The sequence below is a fragment of the Typopeltis vanoorti genome, chromosome 9, assembly GCF_054136105.1.
Source record: "Typopeltis vanoorti isolate ZY-2024b chromosome 9, IOZ_Tvanoo_1.0, whole genome shotgun sequence".
NCBI lineage: Eukaryota > Metazoa > Arthropoda > Arachnida > Uropygi > Thelyphonidae > Typopeltis > Typopeltis vanoorti.
Window position 1 is genome coordinate 70729703 of NC_143557.1, and position 18563 is coordinate 70748265.

Consider the following 18563-nt stretch of genomic DNA (forward strand, 5'->3'; position numbering starts at 1 on the left):
GTGAAGAGAAAACTCGAGAAAGGTCCAGTACTGAGTAAAATCATGGCAGATAGAGGGAAAAGTCCGAGTCATCCCTGGAAGCCGAGTCAGAGTGAGGTCCAGGTTCTTTTTATGGCGTGTAGTGAAGTCGGGGACAAACTGACTGCGGCATCAAACTGCCAGTTGACATTTTGAATGCGTCTTTGGTGAATGTTTTTAGGAGATATCGAGTATGGAATTTGGAGTAGGGACTCATCGAGGGAACTCGATGAGTCCCGACTCCAAGTGGAGATACCTACATAATTTCAAGATGAATAACTGCATCGCTTATAAGTAGTCTTTCCATACGTCCTGTTTGGACCTTGACTGTTCTAGTTTGATACCACAGTAAGTTTGACCCGATTAGCGACACACCCACAAAAAACCTGCATGTTTTATTTTATTTAATGATGTGTCTCAGTACGGCGAGTGTTCGTGCGGTTATCGTTTTTAATTGATTTGAGCTTTTTTTTTGTCCTTAGTATATTTCCATGGCTTTATTGATTTTAATTTCATTTAGTCACGGTGTCGAAAAGAAGCTGTAAAATTAATGATGAGTTAGAAAAATGCCCCTCCTTGAAAAACGTTTGCAGCCAGCCAAGCCGATGGTGTTAAATGTACACAATGTTTATCTGAAAAATTCTCGTGGGGGTATTCTGACAAAACATTTGAAATGTGTGACAAACTTGTTTGACATTAGCCAATGTCATTCTAGCCCTAAAACGCCCCAATTTAAGGCAAAAAATTATGATCAGCCTACTATGCCGTAATATCAAAATATTACACATTCAGCAAAATCCAATATCAACTGGAAAAAAATACATGTCATGTCATACTAGTTCTAGTAATGTCTAGTTGAGGCTATCTGTAGAAATTTTTGAATGCCAAGAGTAAAGAAATAATTGTCCTATTTTAAATGTTACGTATAAAGTACATCAAACAAGTACACAGATCAGAACAAACAATTTAATAACAAAATCCCAAGCTTACACATGTATTAGATAAAGTGCTAAAACTGAGGGAAACCGTAAAGGATATGAAAGGAAATTGTACCAACCAAAGTGATCACGTAGGCTTTCCATATCATAAACAACATTTCCGTTGAACAGAAGTAGAGCCGCGATCTATGAAAACTCAGACGGAAACAGCAAAGACAACCGGAAATTTTATAAAGACACTGTTTACTTCCTTTTGTAGAAATTTGGTTAAAAACTATGTTTAATAGGAAGACGAAACCTTAAAAGGTTTTGAGTAGGAATGGAAATGAGGCACTGTAAAAATGAAATATAAAAGTTCGACGGTGAAATCATATCAAAAATGGCAAAGAATTTGGTAAAAAATAAAATCTTTTCTGTCTCCAACAGACAAGACTAAGACCATACCTAAGAATGCTGCGAAGTTGCATGCTTATAAGAAAGATGGATTTGCTGTAGGTTCTCAGCAAGTGCTTCTTAAACGACAAAGAACGGCATCTTCCAAGCAATGGAGCGAAGTTTATGCTTCGAAGTAAAAAGTATGTGCAACCTTCAAATTACCGTCATTAAATATCCCTAATGCGCAATTAAGTTCTTTTAAAAACAACCAACAACTGTCATATATAAAAACAGACGTAGTCATGGATTAGTGAATATAACAGAAAACTGACCTTGAGAAATTATAGCATCTGTTCACTTATTGGCTGCTACTATTAAGGCAGCTGACGAAATTCAATAAGTTGTTCGACCAAGAAGCAAATTAAGAACACAGAAGGGCGCCAACAATTTATAGCTTTCCCAAATGTCAAACCTGGTTATTAGTTGCATGCCACAATGCATTCGATTGGAGTGCGCCTTACTCATATCCTGAATTGCCCAAATACTTCTGATCTACTCCTCTTACTGACCTTTCAAGATTGTATATCAAAAATTCCACTGATTTTTCCCTCTGAGATTAAGAATCTAAAATAGCCAATTTGACTTCATTTTCACCAACATATGTTCAGGAGCATCTGTCAAGGATATCGCGTAATTTGGCCGCAGTTTGTTACACAATTAGGGGAAAAAATACATAGTACAACAGTTTAAAGAAACCGCTATGGGCAGTTCGTCCTTTATATCCTCCTTTGGCGAACGTATCAAAAACATTTGGAAGATAATTTATTTTCTAAGCCTTCTTTCCAAAGTTAACCTTAAAATGAAATGCGAGGGAGTATTTTTATCGCATCCAACTTACAAACAGCAGATGACTCGCTTTCCATCCCATACATCAAAAACTTACATTCACAGGCGGTAATGTTCATTCCTCTTCATACTATCTCCCTCTCAAACGCATGTGATCAAAAATTCAAAACAGAGTTCGTATTTTTAATTTCATGGAGAAAAATCAAGGTTGCATTTTTTTCCCAACTTTTTCAACACAACTCTTATTCACTTCGAAGAACAGGGAGTGAATTGGCAAATTCATTTTTAACAAAATGAATTTGCCAGTTGTCAAATTCATTTTGTTAAAAATATTTCCGAATGTGCCGACAAGATTGATTAATGGGTTGTTAAAAACAACTCATTAATAAAAAAATCAGCAATTTATACAGTTTCCTAAAGATAAATTAATATCTTTACCTGGAGCCTACCAAGATTTTCCATTTCGTCAAAATAAGACAGACCGGTCTGAAGAGAAGAGGATTAGAGAACATCAGAGATGTACACCGAATTAGTACAACTTCACAAGCACGGTACTGTGTAATATCAGTGGATACCAATCATAGAATCCTTTGGACAAATACCAAGTTGTTACTCAGAAGTTAGTTTTCAACTATGAATGTCTGTTCAAAAGTACAGCAAAGTTATTACCAAAACGTGCAGAACAACTGAACTAGACTACGTACTCAAAATCTTGGAAACCGCCATACATTATTTCAAATTATTAACTAGATTAGTTTTATACAAGTTTATCATATATATCAACTCATCCTCTACTTCCTATTAGCCATTTCAAAAATACTATTTAGCCCTTAGTATATAAACCGTCGGCAATATTTGATACAACACGTCAGCCACGTTTATGAAAGGTGCTAAAGCCTGAACAGGATGGTAATAGGGATGATGTAACGGCATGGGTGTCTATGATAAAAATTATTTAATTTAAAATTAAGTAGCATAATTTTCAAGATTTTGGGTAAAGACAATATTTCAGTTAAGATTTTCACTGAATAATAAAGCCTGTACTCCTTGAACAATACACGTGAAAACACTTCTGTGTAACAATTTATTATCTGCACAATATCCCAAAGGATCCTATGAAATGTGGACACCTTATGATTATGTGCACGCGTTGTATCCCTTTGGTTTTGATGCCATACGAGACGAATAGGGTCTCCCTTCAAATTAATCTTTTATCTGACATGGTTAAGTATTCCCTTGAACTACCAAAATTTCCTCCCACTCCAAGGTTGTCGAGTTTTATGTAATGACGATATTAAAGATCCATCATCTTTTTATAGCCAAATAAAAAGAAAGTTTTGAATTTTTCCAGTCAGTTAACATAACCTTCGGCATAGATGTTGCCTTGGCTTACACTACTTAAAAAAAACATTAACTATCCAGAAGCCCAAAATTCTCCTTTTATTATTGCACTGCTCTGACTGTTTCGAATTCTATCTCATTTGAGACAAGGTAGAAACTAAAGACGGCAAAAACTATTTAATCCCATAGCAATCCAAAGTCTAAGAGTTATATTCTTCATAAGTGAACTATTGGTAGGTGCATAACAGGTTTAATAACAGGATTAGAACCAAAAGGCTTCAATTTGACAAATTTATGTACGAATTCAAGTTTTGAATTTTACCAGAGTTTGAGAATATATATAAACTCTGGAAAAATTCGTTTTTAAGTTTCATTTTATTTAATTATATATATATACTCTATATGGAGGTTGGGTTCGAGGCTATCTGGTGAAACGACGTGCTGTTGGAATGCTCCTGAGATCTGCGATTGTTGATTTATTGAATGTTTTGTTAGATTTAAATGGTATTTTTAGTATATTATTGTAATTTTCTAGTGTAATATTGTACTACAGCATAATTGCAGAAAAGATTATTAGTTTCTAAGAATGGCACCGAAAACTCGTCACAACAGGGCAGTGTCTAAAGTCAAGTTGTTGCTACTGAGGAGAGCGTTGTCCTGATGAACGAAAGTGCTGCTGCTGCAGTGATGATGATCTGAAGAAAAGCAGACATTAGAAATTTCTCGATTAAAAGAAATCGTTACAAAATCAACCAGAGAATTAGAAAAAAATGGAAAAACGTTTAACTAAACTTAGACAGGATAAAAAGGATCAAAAGAAGAACAGTCAGGAAAGCGCTGAACTTGGTATTCATAATATTAATAACAACAACGTAAGTCAGTTAAAATGTAAGGGGGGGGGGGAAAGAAGTGATACGGTATGGTGACTCAATATTAAAATTTGCGCTTGCTGAGGCCATCACCACTTCTGGTTTCCCACGGGTGAAAATTAAAAGATATGACAAACGTAATTGAAAAACGAAAAGTAAAAAAGAGATGGTAGTTGTCGTAGGTACTAATAATATAAGTAGCAACAAATATAGTATGAGAGAAGATATGAAAGGTCTGTTGGAAGAAGCTAGAAAGAAATATGAGAATGTAAAAATTGTACCATGGCCTGCACTTGAATACATTTGGCATCATGAGCCTGAAAAAATTACTTCTTGGTATGTAGAAAGCCAGGGGAAATAAATCAATGGAGGAATGGAAAAAAATGTGTGTGAAAGTCCAACTATGGTATGCAAACGTGATAAAGATCCAATATGAAAAGACATGCCTTCGAACATGGTTATGTATGTGGCGAAGCAGTGGAAAAATTTGCTTTGAGTTCGGGCCTTTTAAGTATGTCTGGGGAGGGAAAAGAGAACGTTCTACAACAAGGCCAAATAGATTGCATATCTTATTATAAGAATAGGCTAGGTGGTAATTTATTATGTCTATACACAAATGCCAGGAGTATCAGAAACAAAATGGTTGAATTCGTTACTTTATTGAAACCTGGCTATCAAAATCAGATATGGTAACTGAGATAGAGTGTAATGGGTATACTATTTTTTGAATTGCAGAAGAGATACGAGAGGAGGAGGAGTACTACTAATGATATCAGATGACTTTAGTCCAGTTGGGGTAGAAACGCAAGAAGGCAATGATGGTAACAATGTCCCCCATGTAGCAGTAAGTTTGAGGCTATTTAGTGTGTAGTGGAGGCTAACAAAATGAAATACCGTATTTTTCGGACGATAAGACGCACCCCAAATTTACGAGACGATTTTTAGAAAAAAATATTTTATTATATAAAGATATTTACAAATTCTTACCTAATTTTTATTGTATTGTTGCAATCATTTGTATTAGCAATATTCAGTTCATCTTCACTGTCGGTACTATCACTCGTCTCGTTAATGTGTCCGTTCGTATTACTTTCGTCTGAACTATTGTTGCCACTCCCTTCAAAAACTGCGTCATCTTCGGTACCATCCATCGCATTACTTATCCACATTTTTTAAATGACTTTATAATCGTCTCTTCTTTCACAGCTTCCCATGAATGTTTCACCCTGGTACATACTTCTAAAATTGTTGGCCGTTTCATACGTTCAGTTGCTGTAACATCGTGATTTGGCTTTGCCATCCATTTGTTCCACTCTTCCCGCGTAAAATTTTTCAATGGTTTATTAATAGATCCATCCAAGGGTTGTAATTGACTTGTAAGGCCTCCAGGAATGACAGCTAATTCTGTATTCATTTCTTTTAGAAGCTTCTTTGTTGATTCTGTTTTATGCGCTCTGAATTGATCCCACTCTAACATCGCAGGCTTTTTACACAACGCACCTGGACGTTTTGCCCATATCTTCTGTATCCATAATTTCATTCCTGTTTCGTCCATCCAGCCTTTATCTTGAACGTGGATAATAATGCCATGAGGAATTTCATCTCTTGGTAACATTTTTCTCTTGGAGATTAACATGGGGGTAGTTTTGTTCCTTCAGCGCAACAAGCTAAAACTACAGTATAGCGAGTTTTTTCGTGACCTGTTGTTTTGATCACTATTGATTTGGTGCCTTTTGAATCTACTGTCCGATTTGAAGGAACATCAAAAGTTAGAGGCGCTTCATCCATGTTCGCAATTTGATTAAGCTCAAAGTTAAATTTCCTTCTCGCTGATATGACAAATGTATGGAATTTTGTAATTTTAGCTTCATAGTCAGCCGGCATTTTTTGGGATAGAGTGGTTTTTGTACGCATGCATAACCCATGTCTTTTCGTAAATCTAAAGCACCAAGACGGTGAACCGGTAAAATCTAATATTCCATTAGTAGTTGCCCATCGTTTCGCTTCAAAAATTATCATTTTCGTAGAAACAGATATTCCCATGTTTCGATGATTTGTCACCCAATTTTTCATTTGTACTTCTAATTCTGGCCATTTTTCTAGGTGCGAACGGAATGTTTTCTTGTGTTTACATAGCAGTTTTAATTGTTCCTCTTGTTTTCTCCACTCACGAACCATTTTTTCTGTTGGTGGTGGACCAAAATGTTTTTCTGCTGCTCTGTTTCCATATTGTTTTGCATAGTTTATCACATTTAATTTATAACTCACGTTATATTAAAGTCTTTTTTGTTTTACACTCATTTTTTCTAATTTTAAGATAAAAAGTTTAACGACTTATAAAAAAAAATTCAAATGAACCGTACAAAAGCGCATATGTTTACACACTAATGACTATTGACGCTCTAAATCGGCGATTCATCCACATGCAGCGAGATAACTTAGGTGATATAACCTTCAGTGGCGTACTTACTAATTTTATTAACATATTGCGCCAGTAATTGAACTTCGCTAAACAGCTTCGGTACAGTGTCAAGATTCGTATTTTAATGTTACTTTCGGAGACGCACCCCAATTTTCAGTCGATTTTTCTATGTAAAAAAGGTGGGTCTTATGGTCCAAAAAATACGGTATATGGTGAGGTGTTGCTAAAGATTTGGCGGCTCAGTTGCAGGGGATAAAGAAATGCATCGCCAATTTAGCCTTATGGGTACCAAACGAGTGATCATTATTAGCGACTTTAATTTTCCAAACATTGATTGGGTAGAAGAGAAATCTCATGATAAGAAAGAAAAGGAGTTGATTGAATTGTTACGAGACAACTTTCTCAAGCACCATGTGAAAGAAGGAACTCGAGTTCAAAGAGTGATGGATTTACTCATAGCGTCAGAAAGGGTGTCTGTTAAGAATATGGCTATTTTACCACCAATTGATGACAATGATCATGCTGTACTTTCTTGGGAAGTATCTGACAAAGCTGTAAATTATTATAAACTTAGAATATCTTTGGTCGCATGGTATCAGTTATGAATGGGAAAATGTCAGCAATGCATGGGATCTTTGAAAAATTGCTTAAATGAGACAGTATCTGAATGTATCCATAGTGTTCGAAGAATAGATAGGTTGGGAGTGAACTGGATGTGCAACCTTATTAAGCAAGAGATCCGCAAGAAGATGATGTGGAAAGAATGTCGTGAGAATAAGAGTTAAAAAATATATAAAACTCAGGCCAGAAAAGTAACGAGTAATGTGCGGAAAGCTAAATCGGTGTATGAAAAGAAATTGACCATGCAAGCTAAAGGCAACCCAAAAGAATTTGTCGTTATGCCGCAAGCAAAAGAAAGAATGAATGAATGTGAAAGAATAACTTTATTGAATGCAGATGGTACTCTAGTGTTGGAAGCTAACGAGATTATTCAAAAGGTGTATGTAACATGATGCACAGTGCTACTGCTGTTGAATGAAGAGTTAGAGGTTCATGAAAATGAGGTTGAAGAGCTGTTGCATAACCTGGATAAGAATTTGTCAATAGGGACAAATGGAATATCTGCCCGTTTGCTAAAGGAATGTCCAGCTGAATTGGCTAGGCCTTTCACATGTTTGTATAACTCAAATTTCAACTGAGGAATGATATCACAGGAATGTATAATAGTTCCATTGTACAAGGGTGGTGCAAAAACTGATGTGTAACTACCAACCTATCAGTATCTTTGGTGTGGTAGTAAAGATCTTAGAGAAGTTGGTAAGAACTCGCATACAGAAATGGGTAGACAAACAAGTTATACTCTGCAAGGAGCAGCATGGGTTTACTAATGGAAGGTCATGTTTTAGCAATTTGCTTAGATTTTATAACAATGTTACGGCCGGGTTGGATAAAGGGAATGATACACTATGTGATTGTTGGATTTTTCTAAGGCATTTGATAGCACACTACACGAAAGGCTCTTGCATGAACTGGAGAATATGGAATTGGAATATGAACTCTTGACTTGAATCAGGGGATGGTTGACAGGCAGATATCAAAAGGTGGTATACACGTGGGTGTAAATCTACCAGATTTAAGGTGATCAATGGTGTACCTCAGGGTTCAGTCCTTGGGCCATTGTTCAATCTATACATTAATGACATCTATGCATATATGCAACTGTTTGCCGGTGATGCGAAGATAGGCAGGGCCACCAGGGATGCTACTGATATTCAATACTTACAAAATGATTTGAATAGGGCTGGAAATTTGGATAAACTGAAATGGTTCTCAGTTTAATGCTAGTAAGTGTAAAGTTATGCACTTTGGCATGATGAGATTTCCAGCGGCATATATTAGTGGGGTTATGCTACAAGAAACTGAGAAGGCAGGGGATCTTGGCGTATCGGTGGATAGGATTTCGAAGTTTAAAGATCACATAGCAAAAGTCGCAAATACAACTCCGAGGTTAATTGTTATGTTGAAGCGAACGTTGACATCTAAGGATAAGGAATTTTGTCTCTTTACATGGGAATTTAGATTATTAGGACAGATTGCAAGTACTTGGATTACAGATTCTGGTTAACAGGAGAAAGAGGGACTGTCGTAGGTCTGTAAACTTTTGAGTGGGTGTTATAGGACAACGCTTCCCAAACTGTGGGCCGCGGTCCCCTTATCAGTCTCAGATGATGATAATAGAAATGATAGTATTTAATATCCTCAATTATGTATCAGTTTGCCAAATATCCTGATAGCGAGTTATTTCAAATGAAATTTGAAGGTGGGGGGGGGATCTTTGTACAAAGACTATTCGTACAAATTCATCCGATTAGACAAAGCAACATTTTAGTGCTTAGTTTCGCTTTCATAGAACTAATAAATGAGTTGTCTAATTCAAAAAGCAGGATATTCGAAAATTAAAATGACTCCATTTTAAGCGAGGTAATCATTCGGTTTTTCTACAATATCTACACCGAACTAATCACTCGACAAAAGTTCCAAGTGATTTCCGAATAAGAAATCACTCGCATGTTCGATGCCAAACAAACACATTGATCCATAGTTAGTTAGCAGTCGGTTACTAACCATATCGAATCTTCTTATACTTATGCCACCTCAGTGTAAAAAGATGTTCAGTATGTTTTTCATTATTTTGAAGTGCTTCGATGAGAAACTGAAAATGCGATCATCTCTGGCCCTTTCCCCTAATTTGCACTTTAGTTGTTGACATTTCGAGAATGGCAATCGGCACGTCTCTTATACATTTACGTCCTACGATGATACAGCGCAACTTCGACGACTGTTTTTCTTCTACTCCGGAGAGGTAATTCAGTATTCGCTGCTTCAAATTTCTTCATCGTTACTTTCAAAACATTTTTGAAAAGCTGATATCGGCATATCATTTTCAGGAGACAATAGTAGTCCAAAGCTTAGAGTGTACAGATATTATTTTGCTACTGAAGTTTCACAAGTAACTCCCGTAGTTTTTGGAGCTATCATTAGTTTGATATTTGTATAATGTTCGTATACTACCAAGAAAACAACAGGGTTTTCGTATGTAATGGAAAACCTGCATTCTCTGTATAGCATAAGAGCAGATCAACTTGAGCTTGCTTTTTGTGTGTGCGCGTGCGCAAACAAACCCATGTGGTTCAAATATTTCAATTTGATTTCTGCTGTCTGGTAAGACTAATCATTCAATATTCGAAATTTTAAACCAGTTTTGTGTGTGTGCGCTTAAACCGTATTATAACTACACATTTTATAAAGAATCGTCAAGTATTGATAAAAAAAAATACTCGGAATGAAGTGTATGGATATCGAATTGCTGTACTTAAAAGAATCTTACTGGTTAATGCCCCACTCCCCACCCCGAGTAGTATCCTCTGGCCGAAAGTGATTAATTTTTCACTGTCCTAAAATTCTTTAACTCAATTCTCAATATCAAATCCTTCGATGTTTTAATTCGAGGAAAGAATTGTGTTTAGAGTTAGTGTTAAGGAGCTTAGGGCGAGCGAACAGGTGAAAACAGTGTCTGTTAATTGTACTGGCAGATCCCCCCTCTCCCCCGTCCGCTTGTGTCGGGGTAAAAAGACTTTGAGAACTAGTTAATCAACTAGACTTAAATTTCCCATCGTTGAAGGGGTTCGATCTCAGTCTTACCATCTTTCGATGAAAAGACTGAGGTCGAATAACTTAAAGATTACTTAAAAATTAACTTAAAGCATATATCCTTGCAAAGAGACAAAGGAAAGCATGACAAAAAAAAAAAAAAAGGTAACTAATTTCGCACAGATCAGACTATTAAAAGGTCAGCTACTACCCGAGCATGTTCATTTTCTTAACATGAACAATATGCGATCTGTCGGATCATTCAACTATAAAATCTACCCATGTATTAATTTTTTACTCTCATTAAGTATTTTGGAAAATAATTCGCATCAAAGTTCATTAAGATTAAATTTTAAATCCATATTTATATTTAAACTGGTTAAATCACCCTATGCTCAATGCCCTTTTAGGACGGTAGAACCTTAATAGCTTTTCAGCAAGGCTAGTTTGCCAGTCTCATACAGATGGTGGGTTTTTCAGTCCGGAAACTTGCGAGTTTTCCATGCTGTAAAACAGGCAAACTGCCCAGAAGCACACAATTTACAGATATAATACACGAGCCTTATAACCTTAGTTGCTTCGGCCGTAAATTCAAAACAACTCCAGCGTATGCAAAAACACTAAGAAGCAAATTTCGTAATACGATTCAAAAAGTTGAGTTAAATGTTGAGCTAACGATATAAAAAAAAAAAAGCGGCACACTTGAGTTGCTATAGAAATGACCAGCTTGTTTTAGTCAAATCCATAAATACCGAGCTAGGGCATAAGAAACCATTCAGTGTCCCTGCGTGTAAAGCGATGGATGAATCATCCTAGTGTTATTGAACCAAAGCTGGCGATATGAAAAACGACTGAAATAGTAAATACTTCCATTGATAGGAAACGTTTTGTTAAAAAACGTTTATGAGTACGCGTATATTATAAAAAATCATTATAAGAGGTGAACATAAAAAGGAAAGTTTGTTCCCCCCCCCCCCCACTTTCAAGTTCATTACCCAATGAGTAATTAGTGGTATGAATACCCGCTTCTGAATTCTTTAAAAAACAAATGATTAACTTAGTGTAAATAGTTACAGCAGATTCAATCTTATCAATCTTTTGTTCGTTACGATTTGAATTGTTTCACTCATTTTGGCATATAAACTAACACACGTCGTTGTGCTTCCAGCGAAATACAAGACAGCCAAACATATTTTGGCAGTCTTATATTTGGCATACGCGTTTCAAATAAAGGGGGGGGGGGGTAGACTAAGGCATTGGCCTACCTATATCGATTTAAGCCAGACGTACCCGAGAATTGTGTGTAAATTTATTCGGCAAGTTACTTTCGAGCGAAATCATTTTGTGATGCAATGCTGATATTCAGTTTGTGGAATTGATAAATATCTTGTCGTTCATGAATTTGTTGGTTTATGTAGTTGGAAAAGCTAATACCTGATTTGTTCCTGAAAGTGACAGAAACACCTATTTCTTTGGAAATGGAATGGGAAAAAAATTGGAAGTAACAGTTAGATGGTAGTGGAAACATGTAACTAGGGAAGTGGGTTAAATTAGCAGGAAGTTACGCAAGTTGACTCTGAACACCTGAAGTTTTTTCATCATAATTTTTAGGAGGCACTGTACTGTTTTTTTTTTTTTTGTTTGTTTGTTTTTCGTTTAAGGATGTTACGAAAATTTCAAAGCTAATTCCAATCGATATACCACATGAATTTGAACATTTCATGAAAGAAATCGAAACTGAATATAGTAATTTTTACTATGCAGCAAGACAGCAAAATAGAATCCAGTATTATAAAAATTTACGATCTGAAAGAGAATTTGACATAGGATTAAAGTAAATTTAGTTTAATCCTTTATCCAAGTGGGAGCAAACAAAGTTCGCGCCTGAAAGTATCTTCAAGACTGGGGTAAGGTGGTACAACAACCAAGTGAAAAAAAAAAAAAAAAACTTTCGATAGGATTAAAAGGTTATACTATAGTTATTCGATGATAAGTCGATCATTATCTCACTTTAATACATTTGATATATGACAGCCATTCTCGGCAATTATTTTTCCCACAAAGTATGAAAAATGATATACACAAATTAACCAAGGATATCAAGTTCATAAGTAATCACAAAAACGATTTTTACTATATCCCTGCTAAGAATTTAAGCACAAAATAAATTTAAAACTGCAATTAACGAATTAGAAGAGAAACTTTGAAAATGCTTAATCAAATTAGGTATATTTACAAATATCACTAATTTTCCCCTTCTAACAATTAGTTCTGCACCCGGATGTTCCAAATCATTGCCATCTCTTGGAATAGAAAACGAGGTGCTGAGGGTTTCATGTGAAGTTACCGTGTAGGTACTCTCCTCTACCCCCCCCCCCCCCCCCAAGTTAAAAGAATTTGCGAGATCATTCTTACTATCTCAATATTCGAGAGTCATCCGTAATTTCATAAAAAAAAAAGTAACAAGTTTGGGAAATTAAAATTTTAAAGCAGAAGCATGTCCGTTTGAATAAATTATAAACATCATAATTTATAAACAGAAAAAGCTTACGAAAAAAATTTCTTCAAAATGTTTGAAACAAACCATTTTTGGCGCATGAAGACGTCCAAGTAGTACAGGAGTTTATATATCACCATTTCCTTTCCCCTACACACAAAACCCGAGTAGCAGATAAACCCATTATAAATTTATTTCATAAGGCGTTTTAAATATTTTAATATGAAATTTAATCGTATGCAACATATTTCGTTATACGACACCTAATGTGTGGTTACACGAATTCGTCGAACACTACTTCCACAAAAATAACCCTTGGTTTTCAGACTGAAGTTCGAGACTTGATCTATTCCACTGCGTTGCGAGAAATACATTGAAAAGAAAAGTCAGCATATACTGCAAATGTGTCACTGATAATAGGAACAGAAAATACAAAGCGACGTGATCGTTTGGTTTCAGTTTTCTAAACGATATAAAGTTTGGAATTAAGAAATACGATATTTAAGTGCTGTTTGAATGAATACGTACCATAAAGAACATTTTCCTCCAGTCATTAATTTCAAAAGTTCGTCCTACATACCGAGATTTGACCCTCCCGACACACTTTAAATGAAATACGCTTCTCTTGAACAGCTTGGCAAAGGCCTTCATAAGTAACAATTTTATAAATCTTTTTCTTCACGCTGAGTCAGCAGATTTGGCTTGTTTTGTAACAGGAAGAAAGCTCTAGAACATGTGATGTACAATGGAATGTAAAAATGAACGATTTATACTTCATTTTAAAATGCTTCGCTTTTTATTTTCTCAAGAAGGGAATTTCGTGTAGTGCCTATATATTTAGCGCTTGTTAAATCTTTAAAAACTAAATGTAGAAATCTATAAACCGTTAAAGAAAAATTTAGATAGACTTCATTTATAATGAAATCTTTTAAGTAAACGACTCATTTCAAAAATTATCAGTCAGTCACAGCTTCCAATATCTTACTGTGAATCTGTTATAGGCCGTAAGGCTAAATTCTGTGAATGCGCTTGCAAAAAAAAAAAAAAAAAATGCTTTCATATGCTTGAGAATCTGAAAAGAATGTCAGAGTATTATCATAATATTAAGATTTTAGACTGTATGAACCTGAACGTAACTTTCGGAAGGAAAATTACGATGGGCTCTATTCTCTAACATTAGAGCAGAAAATCCGGTGTTCGGCTTCCAGTGCGATTGTGTTCTGGGCCGTAGCTAAGGGCGGAAAAGACTTATTCCAATACTAAAAAGTTTGAAGCCGGCATTGGCTATATTCAGGATAAAGATTATATAATCAGTTGATCATGCCCGTCAGCAGTGACACTGAAAGTAATGAAAAGAATCGGGTTACTGGGGATGTCTGTAATATAATTTAAAAAACTGAGCATACGGAATTCGTATAGTAAACTATAAGTCAGTCTATTTTTTTTTTTTTTTTTTTTTTTGACGTGATTTTAGAACACGTGACCAGAAGCTTGCGGATTGCGCTGGGAGAATTCTATTGTACTGAACGTTTTGCTACATGTGTAGGCATCGTTTGTGGTAGTGTTTCTTCACGTGCAGGATAACCGAACGACGCTTAATTAAGCTCTGAAGGGCGGTGCCCGCCTATTCGTATTCAGAAACATGGCTAGGTTTTTGCGCTTTTGGCAAATTCGCAGCTGCACTTTTTTTTTTTTTTTATGACATCAATAATTGGTAAAGTCCTGTCACTGGCGACCTTGGCAACTTCCACAGCCCTAGCGCACCTACCCCTTCTAAGCCACGCATTCTAAGTGATGACAAAACTACTTACTTCACTGTGATCACCTTTCCTTGAGTAGGTGATGGTCTTTCTCCGATTACGTGCTATGGGCATTTTTTCCCTGAAAGAATACAAAAGTGTAGATGTTGGGCATTATATGTGCAAGCACTATTGATGTAATTTGTTCACAGCATGGTCAGAGGTAGTGTCATTACGTGCTCTGAACTCGTCCGTCAGAAAGCGATACGTATGAAAAATGTGAAACCTAAATAGTCTCTTGAACTTTGTATTACACTTTGTATTTGAATACAACATAAATGGTGGCCTATGATGATATTGCAGTGACTAACTCTAACACATCAAAAATAAAGAATTAATTTAGGACTTGAATTCTTTACGCTAATCAACTCGATAAAGGGGCCTTGCTAATTACGGTAGCTCGATTATAAGAAATAAACTAGTTCGATTTAATTCTTTTTTTATGTGACGGCTATTTGGATATGCACCTGGTTGTCTGAGGGTCGAATTTCATCGCCAGGTGAGGTATCAATCCATCAATAACCTATTGCTGAATGAAGTGGCTTGGAAAAAGAAAAGTTCCTCTAGAGCAGGATTATCTGAGACGTAGTCCACCCACAGCATCAAATGTATTATAGGCTTACAATATACAGTATTTTATAGAAAGGAATCATACTATATTTGCTGCTCTAAATCAATTTCTTCCTTGCTTTGATCAACTGCTGGGCAGCCCATTATTTTCAAGGATTGTCTGTCTCAAATAAACACCTAAAGCAATCTATATATTATTGAATAAATTTATGAAAAAGGTTTAGCTTTATACTGGTCGATACAGATGTCTGCGAGTAGTGCTACGCTGTTACAAATATACGCTTAGCAACCAGCTGTGTACTTAGGGAAAATGAGCAACAGCATGTTCGATTATGGTGTATAGCGCATGCGTATACTTTAGTATGGTCGATTTTCATCACTCAAAAACAAATGAATAGTTATTTTTGAGGAGTATAGTATAAGTCAAAGAATTATAATTAACCATTATTATAATTCTGGTTACGATTCGGATTCTGTAAACTTCAATCGTAACCGGTCTCGAATAATGTTTATTACGGGCCACAGTAACTCAACAGGAGTCAGATTTTATTTACTTCTCTTGAGAAACTTGTGCGCACAAAAATGCACGCATTGTCAAATTCTTTAACTTTCTAGTCAATGATATCAGGAATGAATTGTTGAAATGGGGGAAAACCAATCCAATATGCAACTTAAACGCAAACAATATGTAATCAAAATAGTTTACACATTACACACAAAAAAGCAAAAATCATTTCGGATATCATAACAGTGAACTCAAAACCAAGCAGCCATAATAGAATAATTTAAAATAAATGTAGCATTTCTGCACTCAAATACCTCAAGAATATCCTCGAAATATGCGTTCAGATTCACCGCGGAAATATCCTTCAAAACCAACTGGAATATGCTATTAATTTTTACTTGTTCCACCCCTACCCGCAATAGTTTATTCATAGCCGTGCTAACAGGCACCACACAACGCGCTAAACACTAGAAAAGCTTACAGGTTGCTAAAATATTTTAGTGCACTAATAAAACCTCTTAACAACCATGCAGACGAATATAAGTTTATTGCATAAAATACTGCCTTACCTGAAGAAAACACACGATCACGTTTCTACAACATTTTGTCATCTGCCCTTCTAGCTTTGTCGCTTACCAGCGACGGCATTTCTTTCACCCGTATTCTTCCTTGTACAGGTTTAAACCCAAGCACGCATATTGATTTTAGCTCGAAGTTATATTAGATGCGCTTAGCGGAAGCAAACAGACGTCCCATTACATGGCAAAAAAGCTTACTACTACTATAACCTACTCGCTTGAAAACGTAGCGATGACGTAATGATATTCATACTCTCGTGATATACTCAGGAAACTACGAATAAAACTGCGACAAGTGAATGATCATAAACGACTCAATTTTATGCTCGGTGTAAAATGTAAAATATTCTCTTCATTATTTGTTTGGTAGTAAAAAAATGTAACTTTCAGAATTCAAATATTTCAGCACTCTATGACTTATTAGGTTAGTTTTACGATAAGGAACAGGACTATGCCATACATTCGTGAGAGATAATTAATCTAAGAGGCTTGCCTGTAGAATATATCAATTTAAGATAGGTTTACATAGCCTCACGCTATACTCAACGTTGCTTGTGCAACCAAGAAAAGTCTGTCGTAACATATAATAGCTATACAAGTTAACATATGGTTTGGCTGCATTTGTGTTAGACACAATTTGTGTCACACAAATACATATTTTAATTTCTTTATGTTTATCAAAGACTTAAACTTAAGTTATTGCTTTATAAGCCTATATATCGGCAATAAATATACATTTTATTCGATATTTATATATATATATATTTTATTTCTTGACTTAATAAAATAAAAGTTGATAAATTTTACTAAAATAAATTAAAATTTCGGCATTGATTATTTCATATTTCTTCTGGTTTAACCTTTCCAAAAAAAGGAAGGAGAAAGATAAGGGGAAAGACAGCTATAGAAATTTTGTATTTTTGAACAATCTTATATTAAGTTAACAAACACGTCAAAAGCATGCCCCTACATACATTCATAACTTATGGAGCTGGCCTTGTTGGTCGAGTGGTCAGCGTATCCCTTCTCCCGCTCAGAGGCTGCAGGTTAGAATCCCGCCAGGACAGTGGTGTAGCTAGAGCTTTTGTCGCCCGGGGCGATCCCTGAGTTTGCCGCCCCTCTCAATACACATCAAAAATACTACAAAAAGTCAAAACGACGTATAGGGAAATAAATTAAAATACTATGTTTATTTTTTAAGTAAAACTTTAATTTCAACATTCTAAAATGTCATTTTTCTTGCTTTTCTGTTAGCAAAATCGTCGATGACTTTGGCGAAGTCTATTTCATAGTAATGTAGGTAATTCTTAATCAATTTTATTTAGAAAATCTCCTCTCACAACTAGCAATACTTACAGCAATTGTGAGGAAAATTCGCAGTAGTATTACAATATTTGGAACTGAGTTCTCGAGACTGTATTTTAGAATTCACTCCAAAAGTTCAAAAAGATTCAAAGTGTCGCCCGGGGCTAACCGTTCCCTCCGCCCTTCCCTTGCTACGCCTCTACGCCAGGAGCATGAATATTTGCAATTGTCTTAGTAATAATTTACTACATGTACTGATGTGGCCTGGCGCAGTATGACCTTTGATATCTTTGTGCCATAAATATCAAAAATAACTAACTAACCGTAACTTATGGCGGGATTCGAACCAGTAGCCATTACTATAAACGAGTTAGCTTTTAGCAAATGAGCGACCGATAGAGATCGCTCTGTTCAGCACAAAGCAGGATCGGAGGATTTTAGACTGCTTCCATGCATGTTATGCACTCTACTAGTATCAACAACTTCGAGTGTGATTTGTACTGCTTTCAGCCTTATGCAAGTTCATTCGCCACTTGGGACACATGTCACTTTTAGTTACTTTCCACACTCATGTGAGATTTACAGTACATGATTTAGTTTGGTTTGTTTAGATTTACGGCCGAAGCAACTCAAGGGCTATGAGCAGTGGTGAGCTATGGAAATTTTAACAAAGGGCTCGCATCGTCGAGAAAAAAAAAAAAAAATTTCACACAAAAACTTTTATTAATATAGTTTATGTACAAATTCCAATCAAAAAGTATGAGAGGACAATCCACTTCTAAAGGCTATCATTTTTAAACAAATATTTCATGATCTAAACATGAAAGATTTGCACCCAATCAACTGTGT

At 35.7% G+C, this 18563-nt stretch overlaps 1 protein-coding gene across 5 annotated transcripts in view; it reads right to left on the reverse strand.

The window, feature by feature from the left end:
• Positions 1-18563, reverse strand: part of LOC150103134 (uncharacterized) — a 297815-nt gene that overhangs the window by 273190 nt on the left and 6062 nt on the right. For 2 of the 5 annotated variants that reach the window (XM_090397972.1, XM_090397966.1), the window contains exon 1: positions 16401-16572. The exons of 1 other annotated variant lie outside the window; for it this stretch is intronic. The gene's annotated coding sequence lies outside the window, so the exon portion shown is untranslated. Of the gene's footprint in view, positions 1-13044; positions 13226-14768; positions 14813-16400; positions 16573-18563 lie in introns of those variants that run through there. 2 more of the 5 variants (XM_090397970.1, XM_090397969.1) reach the window with 2 other exon arrangements.